This window comes from Amyelois transitella, chromosome 23, assembly GCF_032362555.1.
Source record: "Amyelois transitella isolate CPQ chromosome 23, ilAmyTran1.1, whole genome shotgun sequence".
Taxonomy (NCBI): Eukaryota; Metazoa; Arthropoda; class Insecta; order Lepidoptera; family Pyralidae; genus Amyelois; species Amyelois transitella.
The window spans coordinates 2,037,205-2,058,037 of NC_083526.1; the positions used below are offsets into that span (position 1 = coordinate 2,037,205).

Below are 20,833 nucleotides of genomic sequence, written 5' to 3' on the forward strand. Positions count from 1 at the left end.
TTATACCTATATTTTTTGTCTGTCTATCTTATTAATATGTAATAGTTACACGTAAGGAATAATTTGTAATATATAATTTGAAATTAACAAACTTTATTGAACACATGAACCTATTAAAAATTGGATTAATCAGGAAAATAGAAACATAGCTACTTTTTATATATTATGTTTTGATGTATGGGGTTAAGCTCACGCTTATCAAAAACTAGCTGTGCCCGCGACTCCGTCCGCGTGGAATAGTTATTTTGGGCATCATTGAAGCCCTCAAAGGTGAATAATTTTCCTCGTTTTTTTCACATTTCCCATTATTCCTTCGCTTCTAATAGTTGCAGCATGATGTAATATATCCTAAAGCCTTCCTCGACAGATGGTCTATTCAACACAAAAATAATTTTTCAATTCGAACCAGTAGTTCCTGAGATTAGCGCGTTCAAACAAACAAATTCTTCAGCTAATATTAGTATAGATGCGCACTTTTCTTAACGACATTCATAACCTCTATGGCCAGGGACCATAGACACATAGATACGTCGCCATCTTTGTTAAGCTGTTTGGAGGCTACGCACGGCTGTAAGTTTTATTTGTCTTGTTTCATTTTACGACGCACGTTTAGTGGGTAAATAGTATTGTCGATAGAAAACGGATTCTGTAACTTCATTAACTCTCATTTTCGTTGGAATTCTGTTAGTAGGTAAATCAGGATTTTGTCAGGAATATAAGTTGATTGGATATCAGAGTGCCATGTGGTTCCCGGCACGAGTAGAATAAAGACTAGAACCACTTCGACTATTTACCATATGACTAGCAACTTGTCACTATTTGAATCTCAATTCTATCATTAAACCAAACAGTATTTTCAAGACGATTGGCTCTGTCTACTGCTACCGCAAGGCTAAACTTGACTTTGACGGCCTCTGTGGCGCAGCGGTAGTGCGCTTGTCTGTGTCACCGGAGGTCCCGGGTTCGAATCCCGGCCAGGGCATGATGAGAAACGAACTTTCTCTGATTGGCCTGGATCTTGGATGTTTATCTATATAAGTATTTATTATAAAATATATTATCGTTGAGTTAGTATCTCGTAACACAAGTCTCGAACTTATTACGAGGCTAACTCAATCTGTGTAATTTGTCCGTAAAATATTAAAAAAAAAAACAGTCAGAATTGCACGAGGAGAGTTATGAATGTGGATGAAGCGAAAAAAGTATGCAAGGATCGTGGCAAGTGGAAAGATTAAGTCTCTGCCTACTAGTTTATATAGGTATGTAGTTTGACCTAAGCACGCTCACCCTGGACAATTCCATAACATTTACAAGCGAATCCGGGTAATCTGCCAGCATTGATTGTGCCGTGTGGTTCCCGGCACCAATACAAAAAAGAATAGGACCACTCCATCTCTTTCCCGTGGATGTCGTAAGAGGCGACTAAGGGATATGTTTACAAACTTGGCATTCTTTTTAAGGCGATGGCCTAGCAACCTGTCACTATTTGAATCTCAATTCTATCATTAAGCCAATTAACAGCTTCTATTCTAAGTATAATTTAATATTGTGAAGTTGACGTTGTTGAAGAAAATGCTGCAGTGCAGTTTGTTACCGCTTCTTCTGCACTGACGTCTTGGAAGCGGCAGTAAACTTAGTTTTTAAGTAATTTATTTAATTTAAGTCAAATTTAAGTCAACCAATGTTGTTAAACCATACGACAATTATTAAGCGAATTTGAGCTGAACATGGCCGTTCAGTCTTTTCAAAACTGTCGGCCCTGTCTACCCCGCAAGGGATATAGACGTGACCGTATGTATGTATGTATGTATGTTGATTACCGTTGCTGGCTACTTGTCAAACGTGTCCGTTCCGCTAGGTGGTCAGCGTTCAGTGTAATCAGAACTTGTTAGTGGTAACTATACACTGATCGCCGGCCGACCGTGGTGGTGGTATGGGGCCGAAATGTTAGATGGGAAATAAATTTGCTTTTAGATTGTAGCGGGAGCGATGATTCGGCTCGACCGCCACCAAAGGGAAGATCTTCCGCCAGGCTAGGTGTTATGCCTGGGGAAACGCGGCTCCGACGATGTTGTGTCGGAGGTTGTATATATAGCTCCAATCCGTGAAATCTCTGAAATCGCGATTTGGGTTCTTCGTTGCTATTGGCTGAGCGCGTCGATTTCTTCGAGATGATTGACAGTTGTTGTGTGATTTGATGTTGTTGACGATTGGCGTAGAGATGTCGCCACAAGATCACTTACATACATATATGTATGCCGTGTGGTTCCCGGCAGCATTACAAAAAAAAATAGGACCACTCCATCTCTTTCCCACGGATGTCGTAAAAGGCGACTAAGGGATAGGCTTATAAACTTGGGATTCCTCTTTTAGGCAATGGGCTAGCAACCTGTCACTATTTGAATCTCAATTCTATCATTAAGCCAAATAGCTAAGCGTGGCCTATTAGTCTTTTCAAGACTGGTGGCTCTGCCTACCCCGCTAGGGATATAGACGTGATCATATGTATGTATGTATGTACATACATAAATATTCTTTGTCAGAGACAACAGTCTTGATAATACTGATAGGCCACGTTCAGCTGTTTGGCTTAATGATGGAATTGAGATTCAAGAATTGAGGTTCGTATGTAACCATGCGTGTGGTTTCCACAACTTTAGCACTCCAACTCTTTGCTATGGATTTCATAAGAGGTGATTAAGGGATAGGCTTATAAACATGGTATTCCTCTTTTCGGCGATGAGCTAGCAACTTGTCACTATTTGAATCTCAATTCCACCATGAATCCAAACAGCTGAACGGGACCTTTAAGTCTTTTTGAGACCGTCGGCTCTGTCTACCCCGCAAGGGGTATAGATGTAATGTATGCATGATGACACCCCATTTACATTTGAAATATTAAGTCTAATTTCATAAAATCAATCCAAAGTTTCGGATATCAACAAATAAACCCACACTCGTATTCAAAGCTATTCAGCGCTAAACTTGAACTAACATTGCGAGTGTTGGGTGCGCGTGCGCCGACTTTCGCCTTGGCCCGATCTATCTAGTTTAATGCCAGCGGTAATGACATAGCCTATATAGGATGCAGTATTAACGCGAAATCTAATACTAGAGTTTCGTATCTAGGTTTTATTTTGTTCTTTTTTTCTTAAATATTTTAACTAACAAATAACTTACTGTATTTGAGAAAATAAACCAATTCTTATTGGTTTTATAGTTGTTATAAAGTTTTTCTAGTAGGGGGATATAATCCTGGCCTTTTTTTTAAATTCCAACCTGCCTGGACTGGGCATAGACTTTTATTCATAAAGACAACGATTCTGGACTGAGAAAGTCATCTGGAATCCGTCACGATTCTGGATCATCAAAGTCAGATGTCGCTTAAAGTAAAAACTTTAAGCGACATCTGACCGCAACCTTACAATGAAACCTAAACCTTAATAGCCATGATTACACATTTCAAGTAACTAACCGTAGATAGAAGAAGGAATAAACATACTCTGTGACACAATTTAAGTCATTTTAAAACCAAGATGGCCGCCGCTAGTGACATTGACCGCACAATCTATTAGAATCCGCGACCAGTCACTATTGAGTTGTTTTTGATACAGAAATACAATCTAGTTGCTTAGAAATGAATTAAACCTTCAAATAGACTTGACACATAAATAATGTTTTCATAATACACATGTATATAGGCTTATAAACTTGGGATTCTTCTTTTAGGCGATGGGCTAGCAACCTGTCGCTATTTGAATCTCAATTCTATCTTAAAGCCAAATGGCTAAACGTGGCCTATCAGTTTTTTTAAAGACTTGTTGGCTCTGTCTACCCCGCAAGGCATAAAGACGTGATTAGGTATATGTATGTATGTAAGTATATTGTAATACACATGTGGGTAAGGCCGCCAAAATTGTCAATTGTATCACAAAAGTAACACAAGATATTTTGAGTTACCATAACACAAATGTAACCCAAAAGCAACGAACATTTTGGGTAAAGTTCGTTTCAGATTGGTGACTAAAATAACCTTAACGAATATAAGTAACTGTAGTAAAAATGAAGTAGATAGATAGATAAAACTCTTTATTGCACCATAAGAGTAAAACATACAAAACAACACAAAGCAGATATAGGTAATGAAAAAGGGTTTGAATAAAAGACTTTTGTAATTTACCAATATTTTTAATTTCAAAAATATTATGAATACAACTAACTTTCTGTTGTACTGCACATACCACTTCTACTAGCAGGGAAAACTTGTAGAATCCCGATTATCCGAAATTCCGATTATCCGGACTCGCGTCACGGCTCCAGTAACGCGCTACTAGACATGTGGCGACAAGTTTAAACGCGCCTCCGAATGTTTACTCCCGCTCTCATCTCAAAGAAGAGACTGACACTGAGGATGAATGTCAAGGAACATCTTACGCAGAAGCTTTTGAAGCTCTAGAAATAGCTTTTAAGTGATTTGAAAGACAGGAGAAATCGGATTCCTTACAGCTGTTACAACTGAAGCGCATCAGGGATTTGGCTGCAATGAAAAGATGTGATTCATTACGACAAAGATCAATAACAAGTAATTTTCAACCAAAATTGTAAATAACATTAGTACATATTACAATGTCATTCATATTTGAACCACATATAAAAACCCCGCGTATATTTGGTTCTTTTATATCACTTGTGTACCACAGATATTAACCAGTAAAATTAACTCATCGCGGTTTATAAATTTCGAGAATATTTTTTTAAAGTAAATAGAATAGGTAAACATTTTTTTAGGACTCTCAAATAACGCAATACCTACAACCAAAACAATGACTTTTATATTTTTTCTGTTTGCCTATTTATCTGGCTGGAAGAAGCACGACGGAGAGGAATCAAACATCAATAATTATTATTTCAACGGGAGATTGTAGGTAGCACCATTAAAACTAAACGACTTTCAATTGACAGAATGTGAATGCGGCTTTACAAATCTATTGTGTTACGCAACACGTAAATTTGTGTTACAATAACACAGAAGTAATACAAGCGTAACACATATGTCATACAAAAGCAACACAAAAGTAAAACATTTAAAATATTTTTTGGTTATAACTTGGTTATTTATTACAATTAGACGCTTATGAGCGATTCCACGCACACTTTTAAACACTTTGCATAGAAATTCGGTACAAAAATAAACAAATCTCTGTTACTTACCTTCAAAATCACAATTTAATTTTTTTTTCAATCATAGCAAGTTATGTAACGGACTTTCAAAATGCCTCCTGTGACAAAATAACATGGCTGCCTTTTTTACATTTATATGTCGGTAACAGTGATGCCATATTAATACTTTGTTTTGCTATTTGGTAGTTTTAATCGAAACAATGGGTGTATAAATTCGTCACACAAAAAAAAATGTAACACAAAAGTAAGACGCTTTTTTTATTTCAAACTGTCGTCAAACAAGTTATATCTGGAATTTTTGCACCGGTATTACAGTAACAGTAGGGGCTATCATATTACTCTTCGATGGTAAACATATATTTAAGGTATACTTTACAATTTATGGAGTAAATTCTTCATAATGGTAGTTCGACAAAAAGCGACCAAAAGTCACACAAAAAAATTGACAATTTCGGCGGCCTTACCCATGTACATAATATTGAACACTCACCTACTTAATTATACACTATCAGGCCTGTGATTATTCCCTTACTCGCTTTTTACGATATACACGGACGCATCCTGCAATATACCTAACTATTTATTTGGCATCTAAAAAGCATTTTTTTTTTTCACTAACATTTCTCGATTCGTTCTAGTTTCAATAGAACAAAAAATCTAAAGAGCGACTGACGATTTTTTTTGTTTGTTTTATAAATTTTCTATATACAAACAAATATTTAGTTTCTTGTGCAGATATTGGGGATGGTCCCGGGTTCGATCTTTAGTCAGGTCGTAATGAAAAAAAATACTTTTCCCTACTAAAATGGATTTATAGATAGGTACATATGTATGTGTTTTCAGGGCAATTTTGTTATGTAGGAATCACGCAGTCACATAACAAACAAACAAAATACAAACTCTGGAACTGTCTAAAAAGCAAACATTACTACCACTACTTCAATAATTGTCCGACATAAAAATAAACAGTCTTCATTTCCTGCGTTAAGATGTTAAGTCAATACTTTTCGTTTTTTGGTATACCATCTGTGTCATACGGTCCAGACGATTTTAATAAGCATAAAAAGACTTGCGACGGCCATTTTGGGTGTCCCAATTTCATTGTTCTGGAGAAGGTCGAGTCATTGTGAGTTTTGGCATAATTTGAGTAGCTTTTTTGATGCAAAAATGTTTTTGAGCACAAATAAAAATTGATTCCTACGTAAATCCTTTTTGTGAAAAATCGTCCTTATTAAAAAAAAAAATATTTACTTGATTTAATGTTATTGTTGTATTCATCAATTTCCTGACGGCCTCTTTGGCACAGGGGTAGTGCTTGTCTGTGACACCGGAGGCTCCGGGTTCAAATCTATATCTCTTGATCTAGATGTATATCTATATAAATATTTGTTAATAAATATAGTATCGTTGAGTTAGTATCTCGTAACACAAGTCTCGAACTTACTTCGAGGCTAACTCAATCTGTGTAATCTGTCCCGTATATATTGTTATGAGCATTATGTAAAATTAAAATATTATTGATCGATAAAGCAAGAGGAGGTGATTTAAAAACAAAAATGATAATGGTATAAGAATTTAATTCGCCTATTGTAATTTTAAAATTGTAAATGTTACAATAAAGAAAAAATAATTTAATAAAAACACACACACAGGCTAATTGTTAGCCTGTGGGTGTGTGTGTGAGTGTTTTATGAGAATTGTGTGGGATGGGGATTCTTGGGATTCTTGTATAATTCGGAATTAATAAAAACAGTTCATATTTACCCGGTAAATCAAGGTATAAAATGTTCATACAATGACGTCTCTATTAGAGGTAGACAGAGCCAACAGTTTCGCAAAGACTGAAAGTCACGTTCAACTTTATGGCTTAATGATGTAATTGAGATCCAAATATTGACAGGGTGCTTTTTTAGCCCATCGCCTATAAGAAGTGCCTAAGTCGGTTTTTACGACATCCATAGTAAAGATATAGAGTGGTCTGATTGCAAAATGCCGGGAACCACACGGCACTAAAGAGACTTCAAAAAGTAAACCGTATTTATTCTCGAAAATCCTTCTAGCATCAATAGCAATCTTCGTAGCCGTAGCAATGTTCGTAGCAATCTTCGTAGCTCGTAGCACTTTCGTAGCGACAGTGACCTTAACCTACGACGTAGCCGAATTACGCAATTAAGAGTAATTTTAGAAAGCACTAGCTTTTTGTCCGTGACTCTGTTCTCTTGGGTATAAACAAATGTGCCTGAATGAAAAAATAATAATGTAGGAGTAAATAATTATATAAGTATGTATGTGTACATAATTATATAAGTGTGTATGTATGTATAAGTAGGTATGATGACGATGTACGGTGATGTAGGTGAAAAAGAAAATATTTTTGGTTGCAAAATATAAACTGAAATACTACCGATTCTGATGAAATTTGGCATAAGCCTGTAAGAGTAACATCTCGGGCGTATTATCATCTTCCTTTACCATACTCCTAGATTGTATAAGTCAGATTTCAACATGAAAAGATTTCCGTCTGAACTAAACGAACTTTCCGTTCCAACCATGTTTACTGTTGTGCCTCTCAATTCATATATAATATATACTAATAATAAGAATAGATACATACTAAATATCACGACAAACACGACCCAACCAACGGGGTAGACATAACCAATTATCAAAGCCTGCGTTTTTTCAATCATCAAATCGAAGACGTTCTGGCAAAAGACCTGGCAGAAATGTTATTTTTCAATACATATAAATTCATCTTAATAAAATGTAAACAAATTAATATTGAAAATGTTTTTGTTTTTCGTTTGTTTACATGTTTTGCTAGCTCTCTCGCGTGTTTAATGTGTCCGCATTCTTTATTTCGTTACGTCAAAATTAAAACAATTGGTCGTGCGATTGTTGAATCATACAATGTAATTTACGTTTGTATGTTTGTAACCTATAGAAGAGTCATCGTAATCTTGACATCTCGAAAATACCATACCAATGACTATTATAGAAAGTTATTTACATTAGTTTGAATACAAACAGAATCTCTTACGGTGAGGGAAAACACTGTGAGGAAACCTGCATATTTAGGAAACTGGATGTGTTTTTTTAGGAAATATTCAGAACGACCAATATTTTCCTTAAATTATATTTTGCCGATATTTAAAAAAGCCATTCTGTTTGTAGCGAAATCAAAGTAGAATAACACGCATGTAACTCAAACAAAAGTTACAACATTTATCTATTTGATTCAAAAATTCCATTTGACCGCGAGCGACTCGATACAGGCTTGCCTAGTGAGGAAGTCATAGATATTAAGCATAATAGGCAAATATTCTGCAATATACATGTAACCTTCTCTGTAAATTATGTTTATGGTCATGTTTATGTTTATTGTAGCAAATAAATGCATTTTCATTTTCATTTTCATTTTCACTATTACTTCAAACCTGGCATCCAACAATTTATTAAAAATAAAAGCAATAATTTTAAGTAGCAGAAAACTAAACTCAAAATGGCTGCCGCGAGGCAAGATCAGGTTATCTATCGCATGAACAAAATAAATTCCGAGCAAAAACTGATGCGCATCCTTCCACTGTTTAAAAAGAGAACAAGACAAAAACGAACAGCTTCCCGCCGGTTCTAAGGCCCCGTCATTTGTTCGCCATTTTGATTTTGTTGTCTATGACTAGTTTTATTTTTAATGAATTTGTTTTCGGCCAGTATATATTGTAAAATTTTTATTTAAATTACATAATTTTGAGATATATTAATCAGTTAGTTGATCCCCAAAGCTAAGTTTACATAACACTGTTTCATGTAAGAATGACAGATTAACTACTTAACTGATTGATAGTAATCTGTGAAAAATACATAAAATCTACAAACTCGTTTATCTAATTACTAATATAATAACAAAATTTAATATTATTTTTAAATATTTGCCGCTTCAATGCAAAGACTGTTAGTATTGTTTAATCTTAACAAAACGATTTCCTCGATAAAATTATTCTTATAGTTTCTTCTCACAATAAAACGATACACGAAACAAAAAGACGAAACCTAGTCTGCAATACGCTTACCGGTGATTACATTTTTAATAAAATAAATCTCTGGCATTAAGTTAATCGCAGCCTTAGTGGCCAGCCCAAAGCTACCGAATGCAACGCATCAGCAAGAATCCAGTTAAAACCAGTTCCAAACGTCGGATGCTGGAGTTATGCTTTATATTTATATCTACGACGCACTTATTACGTCTATATACGTGTGTATTTAGTTTGTATGCGGGTAAAAAACAAAATAAATGTCAGGTGAATGACCCACGCCCGTCGCGGTTGAGGTAGGGCAGGTTTTCGAACGCGTTGTCAGCTCGGGCAGTTTGACAGCTTTTGAGGTGCGTTCTCCTTTTGAATTGTGGGCGTCGGATCCTTTTTTTTTAATTTTGATTGGTTTGAGTTGCCAGTCATACGTGCTCGGTTGCATCGCACCGCTATGGTTTTCTAATTCCTTTTTTTAATTGGCCGCTTTGAGATTGCAATTTATTAGACTTTATAAACAAGACTTTATAACAGAATGTTAATACCTAAATTAAAAATGTCTGAAACAATATTTAATTAGATAGACCGCAATAAATTTCAATCGTTGTCGAGCCGTTGCCTTGACTTACATAAGAGGCTGTATAGAGTTATTTACTTGTGCCTTTTAAGTTTACAAAAGGACAAATTTAACATCGTAGGCAGTTTGACGGCTTTTGAGGCGAGTGCCTTTTGAATTATAGCATCGGAGTTTGTTTTATTTGCTTTATTACAGGCTGCCAGTCAATGGCTTTAGATAGAGAATTACGTCGGTCAATTACTTTGAGTTGAATTGAAGTATCGTAAAGAATATTATGAAAGTAATTACTTAAAAAATGTTTTAATAAACAACGCTTATTTTAAAAAAATATGCAGTACATTTTATAAAGACCTTAGCAAACAGTAAGAAGATCCGTTGACGACACCTATCTGTTACATAAATTTTATATTTGGCTTAACTTTCAAGAATTTCTGACTATCGTTTGAATAAAAAAACGTTGACATTAAAATCTGCACTTGTTCAAACAATACCCAATTATTGTTTGCTATTGAGAATAAATAATTATGTTTTTGTTGTCGAGTCTTTAAGGTCATGCGGTACGAGTTTATCGGTTCAATACACTTTTTATGAGTCACATATCGTAATGAATAAATTGAACTATTGGAAACTGTCCATATTGAGAGCGTTACTCTTTGACGAATGACCGAAGGATAGCGTTGTGGTTATTTTTAGGCGCATATTTTATTGATTAGGTATGTCCGTCAGTGCGGGCGGCGAGAAATTCAAAAGTATCGAATTGACTGTTAATTTTTTCATTTTCTTGTTTTTATAATTTTACATGATTATATAAAAGCTTACATTCAGTCTGGCTACTAGTATTGGCTAAATTATTTAATTGGTTTCAATTCAAAAAAATATATCTATTTTTTAATTTCACGCGATTACATTCATTCCTATATACCTTAGGGTAGTAAGTAAGTTATTCTATATATTTCTTAAATTTATTGTATTTGTATGTCAGTTGCTATTATTAAGTAATTTGTGGGCTTAATTACGTTAGTGACATAGAACTTATAGAAATTATCACCCGTGTTGTGAAGAGTATAAAAAATCTTTTCTGAAACATTCACTAAAAAAAAGGTATACAATTTCCATTTCGTTCACTTTCATCAATGGATCGAATCAATTTTAAAAGGTTCTTAAAATTTTATTCCTCTGTATATGGATTCTAACAGACGAGAAATAATATTAAATTGAACAGATATTGAAACACCGAGGGCACCGACCTTTCAAATCAGCCATTCCCTAAGAAAGAAGAGTGTCTAATTCTGAAAATACTTTTAAATTTGTAGACTGTCAGTAAGAAATCGAATTGATGTTCTATTTTCAAAGTTTTGTCTGTTTAATGTTTAACGATGACAGATATCTTTTCATTCTTCGTTCAGTGTCTATGGTTTAAGATTTTGAAAATGGAAACGTGTGGAGGAGTCGTGTCTCGAAACGATGCATCGTTTGACTGGGATCAATACGGGCGTCGAGTGGACGGTCCGACCTATAAAACTGTAAGACGGCGGTCACATGGATGAATGGCATTGTTTGGATATGGCTTTTTTGGATATTAAATTTAATATTGGTAAATTCTATAATTTATTTTCAAGCCTTTAGTTTTGATGCCTGTTGATAATTAAACCTACACTATTATCCTACAGAGCAGTAAGTTAGTATTATAGATTAGGTTTCTCTTTTGCTATTTTATTTTTCCAAAATGTAGTAGGTAACATGTTAACGGTTAACCTTGTGAGTGATTTCTTACAATCACAATCTCACGCATAACACTTATTTGTCCCTAACAAGATAAACAGAGCCAATATTCACAAGACAAGAAAATCACATTCAGCTGCAATAATTAAAGTTAATGTATTTGAGATTCAGAAAAAATAACCAGTTTCTTTCGCTTAAAATAAGAATCTAAAGCTGTAAAGAGGCACCAATAGAAAAGAGAATAGGACCACTCTATCTCTTTCGCATGGATGGAGTAAAAGGCGACTATAGGATAGGCTTATAAACTTGGGATTCTTCTTTTAGGCGACAGGCTAGCAACCTGTTACTATTTGCATCTCTATTCTATCACTAAGCCAAATAGCTGAACGTCGGCCTATCAGTCTTTTTAAGACTATTGGCTTTGTCTACCTCGCAAGGGATCTCGACGGGATTATATCCTATATGTATGTATGTGCTAAAAAGGTCATTTTGATCTGTTAGGTCTCCTCGTGGCGCATTCGTGACAAAAACTTTTTGTTTCGTTGTTCTTTGACGAGACGGTCAAAGATCCCTTTGGGAAGCGCCTCGCAATGTAGTCGGCAAACTGCCTGACATTTGGCGTTACGTCACTGGCCACTGCCACTAGAACCGCGAACCGTTGAATACCATAGACAACGAATACTTATGTTCTTTTTTTTCAAATTATGAATGTCTAAAAAGATATTTATTGTACGTCATTGACGTTTCGTTTTTTGTTTATCGATGAAAAATTTAAAAGTATTATTTTTATCAAAAGTTTATATCGACAATTTTTCTTGGATTGTATAAATTTAATAAGAAATGTAATAAGTAAAATTAAATGTTCTTTTAAAATCAACGTGGGATGGGATGCTATTGTAAAGCAGCTTAAGAATTCTTACACATTTTAGTTCTTATTCTAGGTACAAAAACGTTTTTGGAATATTTGAGTCTTTATTTTCGTGTAGGTATGCAACGCAGCGTCACTTTTTCACAATGGGGTAAACAGAGCCTCAAATTTTAAAGAATAAGCTCTTGTGAGCTTGTTTACACCGTTTAATGCCCTCTTTAAGGTTATTGAATAGGCACTCTATTAGATAAACGCAATAATTTTAACAAGTTTTGAATTAGGACTTAATCATTCTTTTCTTTTTCTCTCACCCTCTTTCATATCTCTAACTCTCTTTTAAGATTTTTTAGAAAGGTGTATCATTTGTGATAACGTTTTGTCGGATACTCATTGTCTTCTAATAAAAAAAGTGTTTGATTGCAGACTCACCGACTTAATACCAATACTAATAGTAATATGAAATCTATCCAAATATTTATTGTAGCGTAAGACAGAAGAACAAACATGAAAATCTTTATAAAATTCTTAAGTAAGTACTTTTGTACCTTCCAGGTAATGTATTTATTTAAAAAAAATCATTAAAAAATTAGCTTTAAGCATTTAATATGTTTGACAAGTTAGATTTACAAATATGGAGTACGTTCTACTTACTTATCTAAACTGATAATATTTTGCTTCCATGTCCCTAAATGGCCAGTTTACGTAAGCATGAAATAATGTAACGTGATTGGTCTAACCCTGAAGCAATTTACGTTATCTAACAAACGCAAACAATCAACCATCATGCGTTGTCTGTTTATAAATAATATAAATATCACCACACAATTATAACTGACCTCAATCAAACGGAAAGCGATAAAAACTGAATTTTAAAATTGGAACGTAACATTTCATATTTAAATGAGAGTTAATCGAAACAATAAGCGTGCGAGTCTAGCGTTCTATAAACAAATAGAGCGGTCGGCCATTTTGGTTCGTTAAAAACATTTTAGAAGGCGGAACTAGGTTGGGGTTTTTGTTCAAATTTCGAACTGCGGCCCTCCAATGGCGTGCGCGGGCGGAGCCTGTCAATTCGACTGACTTGATGTAGACAATGACCTTTTTGTGTTTTTTTTTCGATGTTTGTTTGATGATTCGGGACTCATCGTTAGATATAACTTTTTTTTTATTCGGGAACGAGTTTCTGGGTTGTTGTTCGTGAATGGCGTTCCGTTTTTGCATTTCGCCAGTTGATCAAACTCTGTATTGAGGAACTTTTTTGTTTTACATCAGCATTGTCCGTTTTGAAATGAATTTTCGTCGTATTTTTGTTTGCAGCGCGTTCGTTGCGACTGCCATATGCAAGAAAACTGTTTAGCATTCATTAAAGTGGTTGTAAATCATTCGAGACTTGTTTACGGCCAATAAAACCACCGATAACGAATGACAAAGTGTTGCTATTTTTATCAACTAAAAATTTACCACTTCTGTAATATTCCGCAGATACTTAGGTACCATCCTTTCATAAGATGATTGAGAACAATGCATTCTTTGCTTGGGTTCCGTAAGTGCCACAAAAAAAGTAACTTAACCTTACCTTATAGAATCATTGTGCATTTTTTACTGATATTTTTCTTACAAAAGTGTTTACACTTCCTTTCGTCGAAAACTTTACAAACAAACCCTCAGACTTTGCCTTTTCATTTAAGTTAAAAACCTAAACGCATAGGTGGGAATTTTGGGAAAACCCCATGCCACAAAGCTAGCAACTATTTCCCAGTATACTTTACTTTACTGGGTATGTTTTGTCCTCCTGTCTCATAAAATGTTACAAATGAAAAATCGAGGATTCTAGAGTAACTTTGTAGAGATAGAATTTGAGCGAGATTTTTCTTTAAAAACTGGCTTTACTTTTTTGTTATCCTCAGAGACACTCATTCACTTTGCTCATAATAATAACAAAAAAAAAATAGCTCATATCTTTATAGGAAGCGAAAATGATTATAAAGGCGGTGGCATACTGCACTTAAGTGAACTAAAATTTGCACTTGGTTAAAATATGAAAACATTAAACTTATAGGTAGGTGATAATGTTAAGGCCATTTTGTTTGTAGTGTCTATGGAAAAAATCTTTTTTTTTGTTCAAACCTTTTCAATAAATTATTCTTCACTTGAAAGTTTCATTTTAAGAAGAACTCAGTTCTTAATTTTTTTACTAAGACTAACGACAAGTGATATTAGCGAAATGTTTAAAATAAGACCTAACAAGTCCCTTAAACTTCTTCAATCCATGGCCGTAAAAGTATATCTAAGAAAAAAAAAGAAAAAAATAACATAAAGTTAGTGACACACTGAGCTTTTAGTATAATGAAATAGCCCGCATGGGAACGTTGTATGGTGTCAGTAACGTCACTAAACTTAGTGCAAATTGTAACTAATGTATTTACAATTAGTTAATTAAGTTGTTAATTTACATGTCCTTAATTTTATAGTACAAGATTGCTGTGTTTATTAGCAAATTGAGAGTTGAAAAAAAAGGAAAAAAAAGAGTATCGTTACAACTGCTTAACGCAACGCAACAAGGTTTGTTTGTGTTTTTTTAAAGCCTGGGATGATGACGATGAAAACGCGGACAAAATCGATCATTTCTTTTTATAGAATTTTAATTAGACCGTGATAGTGCATTGCTTTGCAATTGCAATTAAAAATAATAATAACCTGTCAATTACAAGTTAATGTCAAAACGGCCAATAAGGAACTGTGAAGTTCGTTCGGCTTTCAAAAATTCGGCTTCAATATTTAACTTCCCGTTGACATTATACTTAGGTATACTTATTATGAAGTCTTGCATTACCAGGTGTACTTTTTAAAGAAATATTCCGGTTTCGATTGTCAAGGACTTTTGACATTATTTTTTTTAAGGCCAGGGACACGGCCAAATGAAATATGAACAAATTTACGTAGGAAAAGAGAGATGTTTGGAACTCGTAGATAATGTTGATTATAGGTAGATGAGAAACGAACTTTATCTAATTGGTCTGAGTGTTGGATGTTTATCTATGTAAGTAGTTATTATAAAATAAAGTATCGTCGAGTTAGTATCTCGTAACACGAGTTTCGAACTTAGTTCGAGGCTAACTCAATCTGTGTAATCATTAATCTCTGTAAAGAGTAAAAAATATTATTTATTACTATGTACATCAAGAGGAAAAAATAAGAATAGAACTTAAAGTAAATCATCCAACCATCAACAAAAAAAAAACCATCTCGTTCCCAAGGATGTCGTAAAAGGCGACTTAGGGATGGGCTTATAAACTTGAGATTCTTCTTCTAGGCGTAGGTACACATTATGTAATTTGTTGTTGATTCACACAAAAAACATCGCATTCATAGTATTAGTGTGATATGATGCCTAGACTTTAGTACCTACTTATCTAACAATAAGTATATCAAATATATCATCACATCTGTCCACTGTCCCAGTAAAGCGGCAAACAGACCGCGCCCGTGCATTACGCGCGTCTATTTGTCCACAATGTTTGCAGTCTGCGCGCACCTTTATCCTAATTGGCGCTTTAGCTAAATTGCAATAGATTTTGTTTAGTATGTGTGACCTATTTTTTGGTTTGTTTACTACACATGTCACGTCATTACCGCTTACGGGGCAGACAGAGCCGTGTGGGGACCACACGTCCCCACTTTAAAATAGTTTCACTCTAATCTTTTCCCCGGAAGTCGTAAAAGGCGACTAAGGTAATGCACATTCATCTATTATGCCTTTGGCCATGATCCAATAGGTATGGGTGAAGTTTCCCTACGAAGGTTGCGAATGTCATTCGGGAATCGCTTCGTATCTTCCTGACCTAATCCAGGGTCAAAGGCGAACCCCGGGCTCCTCTCCAGAATAGTGAGGACGTACCCAGGTCTAACCCCAAGAGGAAGCATAAGGTTCATACATCATATTTTTATAATATATACGTAGCCTATATAAAAATCCATTCTGTATATAAGTACCTAAGTAGTTTTTATCATTCTATCATATAATTCTCGATTCTATCATTAAGCCAAGCAGCTGGACATGGCCTATCAGTCTTTTCAAGACCGTTGGCTCTGTTTACCCCGCAAGGGAAATAAACGCGATTATATGTAATTACTTATGTATGTTTAAGTATTTTTTATGACATTCAAGGATTAGCATTTAGTAATGATAGAAAACAAACAGGCTGACAATACCGTGTAATGTTTCATCCGTGATAGGCCCGAGACAATGCTCTATTTCAGTTTCAGGGCGTACCTATTGATGGAACAAAACCTCATCCTTTATTGGCTAGGAGTAGGTATCGTTTCGACAGAATTGTGAATAGGATGATTTCACGTTAATTTATTGAAATGCTGTTAGTTAGTGCCGTGTGGTTCCCGGCACTAATACAAAAAAGAATCTTTCCTCCATCGATGTCGTAAAAGGCGACTAAGGGATAGGCTTACAAACTTAAAAAATAATTGGGCAAAGAAAAATGGCGGCTTGTTTTAATTTTCTCGCGAAAGTAATCGCAGGCAAAAGGTTTGTCTTTGTTCATATAAATTTTTAAGTAAATAGATTTAAATGACCACTAAGTAAATCGACCAGTTTTTACCTCGGCTATTCTCACAATAATGCCGCCCCGGCGAGATTGACAATTTAGTTCAGCATTCCCACTAAATCATAACTCAATCATCAACAATGCCATTCCCAGGTTTAAGAGTAAAATGCGCGGCAAAAACGACAATTGTCTATAATCTGTGCGCAATTTCTTTCAAGTTTCGTTCGGAAACGAAATTGAGAAAAGTGTCGCCAACCGCACGCAATGAACTAACGGCCTTACCTAGTTGGTTGTGAGAGAATAATATGTAAATGTTTTTATTTATAAGTTCTTAGTTTAAATAATATCAAACTAAAACTACAGGTAAAAAAAAATAAAGAAATGTTAATTAACAAAAATGTGTTTTTGAATCTTAATAACGTACTTATTATCTTTTGAATTAAGAACCCTAAAACTGAAAATAAGTTCAACTTTGGATTTAGAATATGGTTTGAATTAAAATATTTTTTGGGCAATAAATTTCCCATTGGAAAGATATAGAGTTCAGACAAAACCATTAATCAATTATAAAAATAACTTATACCTATTACCCACACTATTCATAATTAATATTAGATACTTAACAATATTATTTTTTTTTAAATCCTACATGAAAGCATTTCCCGGAAAAAGACTAGTAGGTACCTATATCATAAAATCTTTGATCTATCACGAAAATCTGAGATTAATTTGAAAAATAATAATTTTCTACAACACGTAATAAGAACATGCGAAAGTGTACTTTGTTTTCAATAAATAACCGTTATTATAAGTAAATCCTGAATATCGATGATGTTATAAATATTCATTGAAGGTGAAAGGGTCATAGTGGACCTTTTAAGGTTTTACTAGTAAATTACTGGTAATGAATAATAAGAAGCTTCTCTTGTACTAGCGTAAGAACAATGTATAGTACCTACCTACTTACTGAATATTTCAAAAATACCTAAGACAATAAATAAATCTTAGCTTTGGCTAAGACCAATCCTTTCGATAGAAATGACTAAACATGCAGCCATAAACTGAACTCATACGTAATACGTCCTTATTTATTGTCGAATAGACAGAGTCAATAACCAAAAAACCGGAAGGACATGTTTAGATCACATAATAATGAAATCAAAATTCAAAGCGACATATTGCTAGACTATCGGCTAAAAGAAACCAAGTTGAAAAGGCTTTCCCTTAACATTCATTAAAAACGCATAAACGTTAACCCTTTAGCAGATTAACTTTATTACTTTCTTTCACGAACGGCCCATGTGTCCGTAGAAAATCGTCGTCACATTTTTTTCGTGCGTGCGAAGCTAACGCACTCAGACATCCGCGTTACGCACACTCGCGAAAAAGTGTGTGTGTGTGTACACGAAAAATGCGAGCCTCCGCCCGTGTGCTTTACGCACACGCACACTTCGAAAACCGAAGGACACGCGGCGAGGTCGTTAACCCGGCTTTTTTGCGAGCGAACGCAGTCGCACCGCGTACTGCTGCCGGCGTGCATTGGCCCTTTTTCTTTTTTTTTTTTCGTCAACTACCGAAGATCGTTTCCCTTGGCTGTTTGTGTATGATGTCAGCGTTAAAATTGTTTTCTTTTTTAGATTTTTGAATTTAAAACAAAGGCTTTTTCCTAGTTTAATGATCAAATTTTGATTTTGTTCTTAGATTTAGTGTCTATTTATTTGCATTAAAACTACTTTTTTTGCGCGGCACATAAATTCGGAAGAGTAATTATTGACTCCGTGCCAAAAAGTACCATTAGGGTTAACTAGCCCTTACCATGATAGGTATTGCGCAAAACACATGCAAATGAAAGTGTTTCCTTACCGATACCTTAATCTTATTCAACTTTATTTTATTAAAAACTATTAAGTAGGTAAGAAACCTCGTCCCGGTTAAACCAGAATCGAGTTAATACTTCAAGTTCTTCAATCGACACCGTTAACTCGTGTTCATTCGAATACGAACGAGAATAAAATTGTTTGATTAATCGGACTGTGAGAAAATAACTTCCTTTAGATTTGTATGGGCAAATATCTAATGAATATTGCAAATAGGCTTTCGAAATGTTTATTATTGTTTTCTGTCTGAGAATACTATCCATTAATGCGAAAGTGAAATACCGCTGGACACATTAGCTGTTTCAAATGACTTGACTTCAAAAGCGGTTAAACTGACACGGTGCCATTTTATAAAAGCTCTTTTAGGTATATACAATACACATATTCTTTTCTCGTGCCTTACAAAGTTGCTTCAGATTTTTTACGTAATAACTTACCTAAATTATACCAATTTAATATCTTACATAAATTTATCATTATAATCTGTTAAAGTTACATAGATTTGAGGAGGCATATAATTTTTATAAATATCCGATTGTTTTAATTAGGTACTATTAAGGTATAGAGGTAAGGCATTGGTTAAAAACATAAAAATTCAGATAATTGAGGAGCTTACAACGAGATATAACTTTCATTTCATTCATAATCAGAATGCTAAACATAATTAATGAATTTGGACGGCCTCTGTGGCTCAGCGGTAGTACGCTTGTCTGTGACAACAGAGGTCCCGGGTTCGAATCTCGGCCAGGGCATGATGAGAAAAGAACTTTTTCTGATTGGCCTGGGTCTTGGATGTTTATCTATATAAGTATTTATTATAAAATATAGTATCGTTGAGCTAGTATCTCGTAACACAAGTTTCGAACTTACTTCGAGGCTAACTCAATCAGTGTAATTTGTCCCGTATATAAAAAAACAAAATTAAAAAAAAATAAAAATAAATTAATGAAAAGATTTATTGAATGTTACGACATTAGTTTTTTATAATATACTTAATTTATTGTCGTATGTATACTATATGTATGTATAGGCTTCGCTATCAGTCAACTAAAATACCGAAAAGGAATCATATTTTTTTAGCCTTATTTACCTATGTATAACTTTTTTCCTTTCATAAAACTATTTAAATCAATGTTTTGGAATCCACTAAAAAAAAAACAATATAAAAATAAAAAATATAAAACGTGACCAAATCTCGACCAAAGCAGTATATTGTTTCCAACCTAGCCCAACATTCGGCTCAGGCCACCCCAATTCCGTCGTTCCGTCCCTAACCTACCCCAACGGCGAGCTGGCGATGTGTGCGTGCTGTGCGAACACCTTGCGATTTGAGACATTTGATTTGTAGACATCTTTTTTTAGATTTCGAACTCCAAATTTGATTTTTAAACCCCGCCTTCGTTTACAAAAAAATTGATAAGATTTAATTCTTTTTTTGTTTTATATTTTTAGTTTACATTCTTTAAGATTATATGGTAATTCGTATGATTGAAACTAGTTAAAATTAAAGAACTTAAAAATGTATGTTGCCATCTTTTGTCTATATTAATAAATTAATTTTGTTGATTAACTGATTAAGTATTAGAGAGAGCTTCGGTAAAGTCAAATGTTTAAAAGGCCTATCAGAGAGATTCACTATATGTATTTTTTAGTACTTATAATAAAAGTAAGTAGGTACTTACTACTGAACGAGTGGAGCGAAAAAGAAAATCTTGACATCTATTATGTCTAGCTAGTGCTTATATAAGTAATATAATTATTTATTACATTATGAATGACATGTCCAGATTTTACATTGATTGATACGCATACGTCACATAACTTTAGAGTTAAAAACTTGCTTATATTATGTACTATGTATATAATGTTTAATTTATTATAAAACTTAAATAACCGATCGTAAATAACCCAAACAACCGGCCATTTTAACGATAGCGACCTTATAAAAACCTCTTTGTGTTCGTCAAACGACCCATATACGTGGTTGTGTGCGTGCCCTACATAAATACAAATTAACTGCCCAA

General features: G+C 34.4%; 1 protein-coding gene and 1 long non-coding RNA gene across 2 annotated transcripts in view; one reads left to right on the forward strand and one right to left on the reverse strand.

The window, feature by feature from the left end:
- Nucleotides 1-20,833, forward strand: part of LOC106133017 (mushroom body large-type Kenyon cell-specific protein 1) — a 152,909-nt gene that overhangs the window by 63,880 nt on the left and 68,196 nt on the right. The gene's annotated exons all lie outside the window — the stretch shown is intronic.
- On the reverse strand, nt 4,006-5,643 carry LOC132903250 (uncharacterized). The gene is made up of 2 exons (XR_009657351.1): nt 5,212-5,643; nt 4,006-4,537 (listed from the first exon to the last, which is right to left on the reverse strand). It is a non-coding gene; the product is annotated as an uncharacterized LOC132903250 (long non-coding RNA).